The following is a 12,834-nucleotide window of genomic DNA, read 5'->3' on the forward strand; positions in this document are numbered from 1 at the left end:
TAAACTAAAATTTTTCTGAAATTAGATAAATTTTTTCATATATATTTAATTGATTATTAAACATAATGGATTTAAAGAAGAATTTTATTTAAAAACACTAAAACAAATTGAATTTTTAAGTAACTACAAATGATTGCAGAAATTCGATTATTTTCAAAAAAATTCTTCTCAGGAATTCAATTATTTTCAAAAATTTTAATAAAATTCTTGGCAAAATTTTAATTATTTTCAAAAACTTTTCTCAATTAAATGATTTTTAATATCTACAACTTTAATAAAAATTCCAAAAAGAATTCAATTTGTTAAAAAAAATTTTAATAAAATTCTACGCAAACATTTCATTATTTTCATAAAATAATAAAAATTTCACAAGAAATTCAATTATTTACAAATTGTTTTATAAATTTCTTTGCAATAATTTCATTATTTTCATAAATAATAAAATTTTTAACAAAGATTCAATTATTTTCAGAAATAATAAAGTTCTTTTTTGGAATTAAATTACTTTCATAAATTATTAAATTCATTGCAGAATTTCAATTATTATCAGAAGTAGTAAAATTCATCTCAGAAATTCAATTATATTTTCAAAAATTTTAATAAAATTCTTGGTAAAATTTTAATTATTTTCAAAAACTTTCCTCAATTCAATGATTTTTAATATCTACTGCTGTAATAAAAATTCCTAAAAGAATTCAATTAGTTAAAAAAATTGTTAATAAAATTCTACGCAAAAATTTCATTATTTTTATAAATAATAAAAATTTCATAGGGATTCAATTATTTACAAATTATTTTCATATATTATTCAATTATTCTTATAAATGATAACATTTTTTATAGGGGTTTAATTATTTTCATAAATAATAAAACTCAATGCTGAGTTTCAATTATTTTCAAAACTTTTAATTAAATTCTTGTCAGAATTTCAATTATTTGTAATACAATTTTAATGGAATTCCTCGAAAAAAGTTATTATTCTTAAAAATTTTATTAAAATTTGTTAAAGAAATTTAATTATTTTAATAACCTTTGCTACAATTTATTTATTAAAATTTAAGTTTTATTTTCAATACATTATTTATTAAATTTCTTTAAAGAATAAAATTATTTTCAAAAATTTTTAATGAAATTCTTTGCGTAACGATTCAATTTTTTTCAAAATAATTTTAATAAAATTCTTCGCAGAAATCCAATTATATTTAAAAATTTACAAAAGTTCTCGTCAAAATTTCAATTATCTTTATAAATAATAAAATTTTTCTCCAACATTCAATTATTTTCAAAACTTTTAATAAAATTCTTGTCAGAATTTCAATTATTTTTAATATAATTTTCATCAAATTTCTCGAAAAATGCAATTATTTTTAATAATTTTATTCTAATTAGTCGAAAGAATTATTTAGAAATTTGTTGATAAAATTCTTTATGAAAATTCAATTTTAAGAAACATTCAATTGTTTAATAAAATATTTATTTTTATAGTTTAATAATTGAATTTTTGTAGAATTTTCTAATAAATATTGATTTAAAAATGAATTTCAATTTGAAATCTTTGCAAATTTGAACTTTTTATACTTTTAATTAAAAATTCTATAGAATTTTTCTGAATAAGTTTAATGGAATTTTTTTAATTATTTGAAGTTTTTAATTTCTAATATATTTAATTGAAGAATGTCATAGAATAATCGAAATTTCGTGTAAAATTAAATTGTAAACAAAAGAATTTGAAAATTTACAAAGAACTTTTTCAAAAATTATTTTTAAAAAATTGATTTAAAGAAGAATTTTAGTTGAAAATTCTAGAAATAAATAGTCGTAATGATGATTTACGATTTTATTTCTTTTTCTAATTCAATTTTTATTAATGTATTTTTGTATCCCTTGTGAAAAAAAAATTAATTGCAAAAAAAATTTATAAAAATATTCCAAATAAAAAATATTTCCTTTATTTGAACTTTTCAAAACTTGTTGATCATTGAAACCAACTGAAGTTATTCTTAAACCAAAGTATAAAATAGAAACTTAGTAATCAAACTACAAAAAATAATTAAAAAATAAAGCAAAAATTTACATTTAAAAATAAAAAGAATATTACAAAAAAAGAGTAAAGTAAAGTAAAGTTTCAATTTTCGCAATTTTTGCTCTTTTCCGCACATTTTTTTTCTCGCTCAAAATTAAAAGAAAAACTTATTTATTCTTTCCCGTTTATATAGTACACTATTCTTTTCATTTGAAAATGTAATTTTACACTTTCATGGTGAATCGAGTCATTTTATATTCAGAAAGAATCACGTTTAATTCTCTAAAGCTCAAAACCGAAAAAAGATTTAAGGTCAAAATGGTGACCTAAATTTCAAAGCAAGAGATTATGTAAAGTACGCTGCACTTTTAGATTGTGCAGGTTTCTTTGATAACAAATCGACTTCTTACTCTCTTCTCTTCTAGATCTTCTCGGATTCTCGCAATTCACAACTCATGGCAGACAATTACAATATTTTCTTTTTTTTTTTTTAATCAGTGAAAAATGAATCTTCTTCTCTCAAGTGAAAACTTTGCGTTTCGAGAGAAAATTCTTTTTCAAGAAAAAAAAAATTAAGAAAAAAGAAGCTCCAAGCTTGTTAATTTATGATTTTTAATTAATAAATCTCGTTTGGCATTAATTGGAAAAATATTAGGAGTTTTATTTTTTTGGAAAATGTAAATAAATGGTAAAGTTTAATTTTGATTTGAATATTTTTTATTCACTATTTTTATAATTTTTTTATTTAATAATTATTATTTATTATTAGGGACGATTATTATTACAATAGGGGCGATTCGAAAAATACGAAACGCTCTGTTTTTGACAATTTTTACCACCTCCCCCTTTTTGCTTTAAAAATTTTTATTTGTAAAAAATTTTGTCTGTTAGTATTATTTGTTACAAATAAATTTTATTTTTGATCAACAAGTTTTGAATGTTTAAATAAAATATATATTAATGATAAAATATTTTAATAATAATAATAAATAATAATAAACATTCATATAATTTTAATAAAATTAATTTATATTAAAGTATTGAAATAAAAATTTAATTTGAAGAGTAAATAAATAAATTTCGATCTTGAAAGTTTAGAACTACATTTTTTTTGGTTCAAATAAAAATTTTATTTTTATTGAATAAAAATGTTTCTAAATTTTTGAACTTTTAAATTTTTCTAACTTCTAATTTCTATTTTTAGATTAAAAAAAAAATTTTCTTTAGATTGAAGAATTAAGAACTTAATTCTTGAGTAAGAAAATGTTTGATTTTTATTATTCTTCACCTTTGTGAAATAAGTAAAAATATTCAAGTAGATAAAAATTTCGTCTATTAGAATATTCTAAACTGTGGAAAAATTAATAAAATTTTTAATTTATTTTCAATAAATAAATAAATAAAATTTTAATTTGAAACGAATAAGAAATTTTATAGTCTTTGTGGCAAATACACTTTTATCTGACTCAAATAAATATTTAATTGAAATAAAACTTTCCTCTGAGTGTAGATGTGTCTTTATGAATATTCAATTGGAGGGAAAATGAAAAATCTTCTATAAATTTTCTATTAAATATTGAAAGACCATCTTTTTCTTTCTGTTGCAGAATTAGCTGTCAATCTGTCAACATTGCAACACACGACCAGCCAAGGTAAGTGAACGTTAATTCATTTCCATCAACTCTTAATGAATTTATTAGAATTTCGCCGAGACGTGTGAAGAAAAGGGGAAAATTTAATTAACTACATATGGATTGCAAAAAAAAATCGATTTAAAAAAAGAAGTTGATTTTAATAATAAAATTAGTTTAAATATAAATTTTAATTTTTTAATTTTTCCAATGTCGGAATTTTTTGTGACATCTATTTAGAGTACAAGTATTTTTTCTTTTTTCTTTTTTGAGAAAGTTTATTAAAATTTGCGCGGAAAATAGAAGAATACTTTTCCTGATTTAAATTTCAGGACTTGAACTTCCTTTAATTGTCCGCTCTGTAAAAGTGGGTCAGAGCATGGTGGTGAAAACTTATTATTCCTGAAATTACTCCTTCTGGATTTAATCAAAACACCTCTCATGTATTTTCATTTTTGGAAAAAAATTTTGTTTATTATTCACAAGTCTATTTTTAGTAGTAAATAAATGTTTATGCGCGCAAAATTTATATCTCCCAAGGCAAACTATATACATATATAGTTTTCAAAGTAGAATAGCTTTTTTAATAGTTTAAAAAACTTTTGCAACTACACGGAAAGAAATGATTTTGAGAAAAATTTTCTCACAAACTTGAGATTGAAGTCATAGTTATGATTTCAATATTACACTCTCGTATAGAGTTTTTTGATATGATTTTATGATACTGTATTATTTACAACATGTCTATGATTCTTGGTCTGAAAGTGAAATTTTTTATGTTTTAATTAATTTCATAAAATTTACTCTTTAATAATTATTAAATATTCAACATTCAATTATTTTCAATATCTAGTATTTTCATAAAGTTTTGCAAAAAAATTCAATTATTTTTAAAAAATTGATAAAATTCATCCAAAATTCAATTATTTTCATAAATAATAAAATTTCCAAAGGAATTCAATTTTTGATAAAATTCTGAGCAAGAATTCAATTATTTTCATAAATAAATAAAACTCATCGAAGAATTTCAATTATTTTTCAATTCAATTATTTTAATACTATTTTAAATTTAAATTATTCAATCGAAAAATTCAATTATTTTCACAAATAAAGTTTTCCATAAGAAAAATAATTGAATAATTATTTAAAATAAAATTTTCATAATATATTTAATGTATTTCGAAAAAAATTAATTATTTAAAACAATTTTTATTAAATTCTAAGGAAGAATTCAATTATTTTCAAGAATAACAAAATTTGTCACAGAAATTAAATTCTTTTTTAATATTTTAATCAAATTTTTCGCAAAAATTCAATTATTTTTATAAGTAATAAAATTCTTCTCTGGAATTCAATTATTTTCGAAATTTTCAATATATTTCCTAGCAACTATTTAATTATTTTCGTAAATCATAAAATTCATCGCAGGATTTCAATTATTTTTAATACAATTTTACAGGAATTGATCAAGAAATGTAATTATTCTTATAAATTTGATTTCAATTCCTCAAAAAAAATCAATTATTTAAAAAAAAATTTTGGAAGAATTCAATTATTTACAATAATATTAGAATTTTTCACAGAAATTCAATTATTTTCAAAAATTTTATTCAATTCTTCAATTATTTATCAAAAATTCTTCAATTATTTTTGAAAATTTTAATAATAAATTTCTTAGCAACTATTCAATTATTTTCGTAAATAATTAAATTCATCGCTGGATTTCAATTATTTTTATAACAATTTTACAAGAATTTCTCAAAAAATGTAATTATTCTTTAAAGTTTAACTTCAAATCATCTAAAAAATTAATTATTTAAAAAAATGTTTTTTCTAAATTCTTTGGAATTATTCAATTTTTCTATTTGATTTTAATAAAATTCCTGAAAATTCAATTATTTTGAGGCATTTTAATAAAATTTTTTGCAAAATTCAATTATTTTCATAAATAACAATATTCATCACAAGCATTCAATTCTTTTTAAAAGTAATAAATTTATTCTTGGAAATTCAATTATTTAAAAAAAATTCTAATAAAATCGTTCACAAGAATTCAATTATTTTCATAAATAATAAAGTGCTTTTTATAGGAATTCAATTATTTTCAAAAAAAAATTTAATAAAATACCACACAGACATTCAATTATTGTCAAAAATTTTAATAGATTTCTTTATAAAATTTTATTATTTTAAAAAACTTTTTGCAATTCAATGATTTTCAATATTTACTATTTTCATAAAACTTTCAAACAGAATTCAATTATTTTAAAAAAAAATGTTGTAAATATCTTCGCAAGAATTTAATTATTTTCATGAATAATAAAATTTCTCAGGAATTTAATTATTTAAATTAGAATTTGCATAAAATTAGTCGAAAGAAATCAATTATTTAAAAATTTTTATAAAATTCTTCGCAAGAATTATAATATTTTTATAAATACATGAATTTTTTCATGAATAATAGAATTCGTTGCAGGAATTCAATTTATTATCAGGATAAGAGAGAATGAAATATTTTTGATGAAATTTAGGAAAAAGACAGGAAAATAAAAAATATGGAATGGAATTTTTGTCAGTTTTCTGAAGTGTCTATAACGAGTTTTTTTGGTCAAGTTTAATTTTTCCATAGCTACTTTTTAATACTTTTTTTTTAGTTTGAAAGCTACTTTTTGTTACTTTTTTAAAATTAATTATTGAGTGCGAAGTCTGTTATTATTTAGAAAAAATAATTTTATTATTTATGAAAATAATTGAATTTTTGTGAATTTTTTATAATTAAATGTTAGCGTAGAATTTTATTAAAAGTTTTTTTAAATACTTGAACTCTTTTGGAATGATTTAAAAAAGATTTAAATCGAAGTTTAAATGTAACATTTTTCGAAAAATCGCACCCCATATATAGAATATGCAAAAATAAAATAATTATCGCACTAATGAGGGAAAAATTCTTCCGCAGAAATTGCTGCTGCTGTAGAATTTAGGTGATTAAATCGCCTTTAAATGAAAGCAATCTCTCATTTTATATAGAATTCAATAATAATCTTGGTGAAGATGAAAGGATTCTGTGCACGTTTCTCCAACACATTCGATCGTCATATGTACACCAATATGTGCAGTTCTCTTCTTATTGAAGAAGAGGAAACTTGCAAAACAACTAAAATGGATTCTACAACCAGGCACCAAACTTGGAGTGAGAGAGAGAGAGAGAGAAATTCCATTTCTATCACTATTATTATTTAAGCATAAAGAGTGACTCAAATAGATGACATTCATTTGTGTTTCCTACACAATGTACTCTCTCGTCATTACAATATCGTTGAGGGAAATTTTGCAATATTTAAATTTCACAAGCATCTATCTTAAACAGATATATATTGACAATTTGATAATAAGACTCAATTTATGCTTGCTGTCATTACACTGACATTGTTGTCATTTATAAATGTCTTCATTTCAATCGCAAGTGGAAAAGATGACTTTCTTTTTTTATTTTTTTTTCATAATTACTATCCATAAGGAAAAAAATTTTTTTTTTCATAATTACTATCCATAAGGAAAAAAATTTTTTTTTTTCATAATTACTATCCATAGGGAAAAAAAAGTTATCTTGAACAATGAAAATTTTCTGTAAAATAATTTTAAGTGAAGCAACTACAAAATTTTGATAAATCGATTTTGACTTTGACATTGATTCTTGACTTTCGCTTTATCCCTGAAAAAATCGAAGTCCACGTTAAGATCGAAGTCGCTTTGACTTTAATTTTTTTCTATGCAGATTAGTTTTAATTGCAAGTCGCATAATAATGAAACTAAGAAGAAATATTTTTGCAAAATTTTAATTTACAATTAATACAGTGCAATATGTGAATTTCGCTTTGCAATCACAATTGCAATTTATCTCTCACAACACCTGTCAGCTTTTACATCGTAAAACAATAATTGTCGTATATTTGATTTGATAACGGGAAAATCAAATAGTAATTTTGTTTTATTTGAGCAAATTTCGCTGTAAGTGAATAAAACAAGCATGGATCACAGACTGTCAACTTTTTTTCCCATTTTTTTAATTTGGAGAATTTTTTTAAAATGAACGTAAAAGTGAAAATAAAATTTTGGAAAAATAAAAGTGAAACTGAAACAAAAAGTTGAATTCTGAGAAAATACCTGAAGAGTTATATTAATAATATTTTGCATTATCAGTAGTATAACTCAATCTCGGTCAGACATTGTGTTTAGTATTTTTAGTATTTTTAGTGCCAGTAGTAAAAGTAATTTACTGACAGACAGTGCCAAAAGGGTCTATAAAATTGTTTATCAGTAGTACAAGTCAATTTAGGTCAGACGTTTCTTAATATTACGATATTAGTAAAAATCAGTAGTAAGGTCAATTTTGGTCAGACATGTTAATATTTTAGTTTGCTTTATTGCCAGTAGTAAAAGTCATTTACTGTTCGACATTACTTAAACAGTTGATAAAATTTATTATCAGTAGTATAAGTCAATGTAAGTCAGACGTTTTTTAATTGTTCGGTTTTAGTAAGAATCAGTAGTATAAGTCAACTTTGGTCAGACGTTATGTTCAGTGTCATTGTTAGTATTTTTAATTGACAGTAGTAAAAGTCATTTACAGTCAGACATTATTTAAGTGTCTGATAAAATTTATTATCAGTAGTATGACTCCTTTTTGGTCAGACGAATTAATTTCTTTTGGCTTTCAATTTTTTTATTGCCAGTAGTCAAAGTCATTTACAGTCAAACATTATTTGTAGTATAAGTCAATTTAAGTCAGACGTTTAATTATCCGATTTTAGTAAAAACCAGTGGTAACGTCATATTTATGGCTTAATAAAAGTAATAACTGGCAGTACTAGTAGTATAAGTCAGACTATACGTAAATAGTTACAAATATTTTTAATTATCAGTAGTACAAGTTAATTTTGGTCAGACGTGTCAATTTCTTTTTATTTTTTAATTTTTTTAGTGCCAATAGTAAAATTAATTTAACGCCAGTCAGGGTCAAAAGGATTGATAAAATTAATTATCAGTAGTATAAGTCAATTTAAGTCCGACGTTTGTTAATTGTTGAATTTGAGTATCAGTAGTAAAGTAATATTTATGACTTCATAAAAGTAATAAGTAGTAGTGCTAGTAATAAAAATCAGTCAGATAATACCTAAATAGTTATTAAATTTTTGAATATAAGTAGTATAAGGCAATTTTGGGCAGACGTTGTATTTAGTATTTTTTATTTTCGATTTTTTTTTATTGCCAGTAGTAAAAGTCATTTACTATCAGGCATTACTCAAACAGTTAATAAAATTTATTATCAGTAGTATAAGTCAATTTAAGTCAGACGTTTGGTAATTGCTCACTTTTAGTGTCAGTTGTAAAGTCATAACTAGGATTAAAAAAAGTAATCAGTAGTAGAAGTAAAACGAATTCAGATAATACCTAAGGAGTTAATAATATTATTAATTATCAGTAGTATGAGTCAATTTTGGTCAGACGTTGAGTTTATAATTTTTTAGTTATTTTATTGCCAATTCTAAAAGTAATTTACTGTCAGACATTGTCAAAAGGGTTGATAAAATTGTTTATCAGTAGTACAAGTCAATTTAGGTCAGACGTTTCTTAATAATCCGATTTTAGTAAAAATCAGGAGTAAAATCAATTTTGGTCAGACGTGTTAATATTTTAGTTTGCTTTATTGACAGTAGTAAAAGTCATTTACTGTCCGACATTACTCAAAGTGTTGATAAAATTTATAATAAGTAATACAAGTCAATCTAAATCAGACGTTTTTTAATTGTTCGGATTTAGTAAAAATCAGTAGTAAAGTAAATTTTGGTCAGTAGTAAAGTCTGTACTACGATTTAATGAAAGTAATCAGTAGAAGAAGTAAAACTAATTGAGATAATACCTAAGGAGTTAATAATATTATTAAGTATCAGTAGTATGAGTCAATGTCGGTCAGACGTTGTGTTTAGTGTTAAAAAATTTTTTTATTTGACAGTACTAAAAGTAATTTACTGTCAGACATTGTAAAAAAGGTTGATAAAATTTTTTATCAGTAGTACAAGTCAATATAAGTCAGACGTTTTTTAATTGTTCGATTTTACTAGAAATCAGTAGTAAAAGTCATATTTATGACTTAATAAAAGTAATCAGTAGGAGTACTAGTAATAAAAATATCCTATTAAAATATTAAAATTAATTTTGTATTAAAATATTAAAATTATTGTATTAACATGTTGAAATTATTTTTGTAATAAGATGTTAAAAATAATTTTATATTAAAAATGTTAAAAATACTTTTATATTAAAATTCTTATTTTTTAATAAAGATTTAAAAAAATGTATTTTTATATAAAAATATTATAAGAATATTTTATTTCGAATAATATTCAAACTCTGTGAATAAATTGTGTTTTATTGCGTAATTATAATTTAAGTTATTCACTGTAAAAACTTTGGGGGAAATGAAACTAATAATTTCCGGATTACGGAGATAAATAATCATGTTTTCACCTTGGATACTGTTTCTTGTACAGAATTTCTAAATCCACCTTCCTCAAAGGAGCTTATTTATCTTATTAAACTGCGTTGTAGAGTTGAACACAGTGAGATAAGTTAAACTTTGAAGCAAAGAGTAAACGCAGGAGAGAAGTTTATCTTGTTTCTTCTTTCAAGGAAGATCTGTCTCCTTCGACAGTTTGACGAGCTTGTGGGAACAAAGACTTGTTTCCAATATAAATTTCTTCTGCAAGCCTATTTTACTATTTAAGTAGAAATAAAAAACAGTTACTATTTATATCTATTTAAACCTATTTAAATACATCTACATTTTTAAGCTTAAATAGGCTTAAATAGTCATTATTTTTTATTTACTTAAATAGTTAAAAAAGTTTTGACTTTTATGCGAAAAAAGTGAAAAAAAGGAAAGATAGTTTTGAATTTGCGATCTATGTAAATGTTTCTAATTTACATAGTATATTGATGTTTTAATTTAAAATGAGATGCGCAGATAATGGAAGATGCTTTATATTAAAAGAAGATCTAAATGTGTTAAATTAAGTCATTTTGCGTTAGTGAGGGAAAATGGAGAATTCATTGTCAGCGACGGGAAGCTTAAAGTTCTTATCGGAAGACAAACTAAGACCGATGACTGACAATAGTGAAAAGACGAGTATCAAATTAAGTTAAGCATTTGAAATTTTAATCCATATCATTTAAATTTTCTATTTCTAGTAATTGAGAGTTACTGTTTAATAAAACTTTAATTTACATCGCAGAAAAAAAGAAAACTTTAAACATTTTTATTGATTTTTTTCGTTTTTTTAAATTCACTTTCGCTTGAATAGATTTTCATTTTCACTTTTATTTTATCGATTTTCATTTTCAGTTTGATAGAAATGAAAAATTTTGAAAAAAATCTGTCAAAGTGAAAATAAAAATAAAACTAACGAAATGAGGGTTTCGACAGGTCAGGAAAATTAAGGAATTAAATTCATTGAAAAATTTGCCAGAATTCACTTACTTTCATGCATATAAAAAAATTTTTCTAAAGAATTCAATTATTTTCAAATTATTTTAATAAAATTTCTCGAAATTATTCAATATTTTCAAAAATATTATAAAATTATTCATATGAATTCAATTATATTTCATTATATTAAAATGTTTCTAAAGAATTTAATTATTTTTAAATTATTTTAATAAAATTTCTCGAAAATATTCAATTATTTTCCATTTTAATAAAATTTTTCGAAAGAATTCAATTATTTTGAAATTATTTTAATAAAATGTCTCGAAAGTATTCAATTATTTTCAAAAATATCATAAAACTCTTCGTAGGAATTCAATTATTTTTCATTTTCATAAAATTTTTCGAAAGAATTAAATTATTTTTCAAATTATTTTATAAAATTCTATATATAAATTCAATTACTCTCAATGCAGTTTCAATTAAATTTCTCAAAAGAATTAAATTATTTTCACAAAATTTCCATAAAATATTTAATAACAATTCAATTATTTTTAAAAATATCATAAAATTCTTCGTAGAAATTCCATTATTTTTCATTTTAATAAAATTTCTCTGAAGAATTTAATTATTTTCACAAAATTTCCATAAAATATTTAAAAACAATTGAATTATTTTCAAAAATTTTTTTTTAAATTCTGTGTAAAAATTAAATTCTTTCAGATTTAAAATTATAAAAAGTTGCGAAAGTTACAAAAAGTAATTTTAATTTTTATATAACATAAAAATTAATATATAAAATTACTAAAAATGTTGTCTTTTAAAACCTTTTTATTCAAATTTTGTTGGAATTAGTTGTATCTTTGATTATTTTAATTAAGATTTTGAATAAAAAATTGTCAAATTATTGGAATTTCATGAAATTGAATTTTAAACAAGTGGATTTCAGAAATAATTGAGGTAAACTTTCTTTTCTTCAAATAAATAATTAAATTCTAAAGAAACTTTTCTCAAAAATTATTCAAAAAAATTTAAATAATTTTAAATAAGAAACAGTTGAAATTCTTAAAAATTATTAAATTTTAAGGAATTTAAAATTTGAAATTAAAAAAAAATTTTATAGTAGGTATTTATAGTAATTTTTTTAGAGGAAATCAGGGGTCAGAAAATATTCTGACTCTTTTTGAATTTACATGTTTCTTAAAAAAATTCATAGATTTTAAAATTTATCCCTAATTTTATAGAAAATATTGTTGTTTTTACAAAAAAATTTCCGAATGAAAAAAATTGATTTAAAAAATTTTTGAAGCATTTTTAAAAAAGAACATTGTTTTTAGTTTGTAATTGTTAAAAAATAAGCATTGTTATACCACTTTTTATATGAAAGTTCATTTATTTTTCTAACTAATTTTGTTTTAAAAATGCTTCAAAAATTTTTTAAATCAATTTTTTTCATTCGGAAATTTTTTTGTAGAGACAAAAATATTGTCTACAAAATTACGGATGGATTTTAGAATCTATGAATTTTTAACAAAAATAAAAGTCCAAAAAGGGTCAGAATATTTTTTATTAAAAATTAAAAATTAAAAATTAATAATTTGATAATAATTAATTAATTAAAAATTAATATAAAAAATTACTATAAAACTAATTTTATAGAAGATTTAAATCATTTTCTTCATACTGTTAAAAATCTA

The 12,834-nt window shown here is 21.2% G+C and overlaps 1 protein-coding gene across 8 annotated transcripts in view; it reads right to left on the bottom strand.

The window, feature by feature from the left end:
- The window catches only part of LOC122511654 (regulating synaptic membrane exocytosis protein 2), a 192,339-nt gene that overhangs the window by 139,136 nt on the left and 40,369 nt on the right, over positions 1 to 12,834 (bottom strand). The window lies entirely within an intron of this gene.

This window comes from Leptopilina heterotoma, unplaced genomic scaffold, assembly GCF_015476425.1.
Source record: "Leptopilina heterotoma isolate Lh14 unplaced genomic scaffold, ASM1547642v1 Lhet_89, whole genome shotgun sequence".
Taxonomy (NCBI): domain Eukaryota; kingdom Metazoa; phylum Arthropoda; class Insecta; order Hymenoptera; family Figitidae; genus Leptopilina; species Leptopilina heterotoma.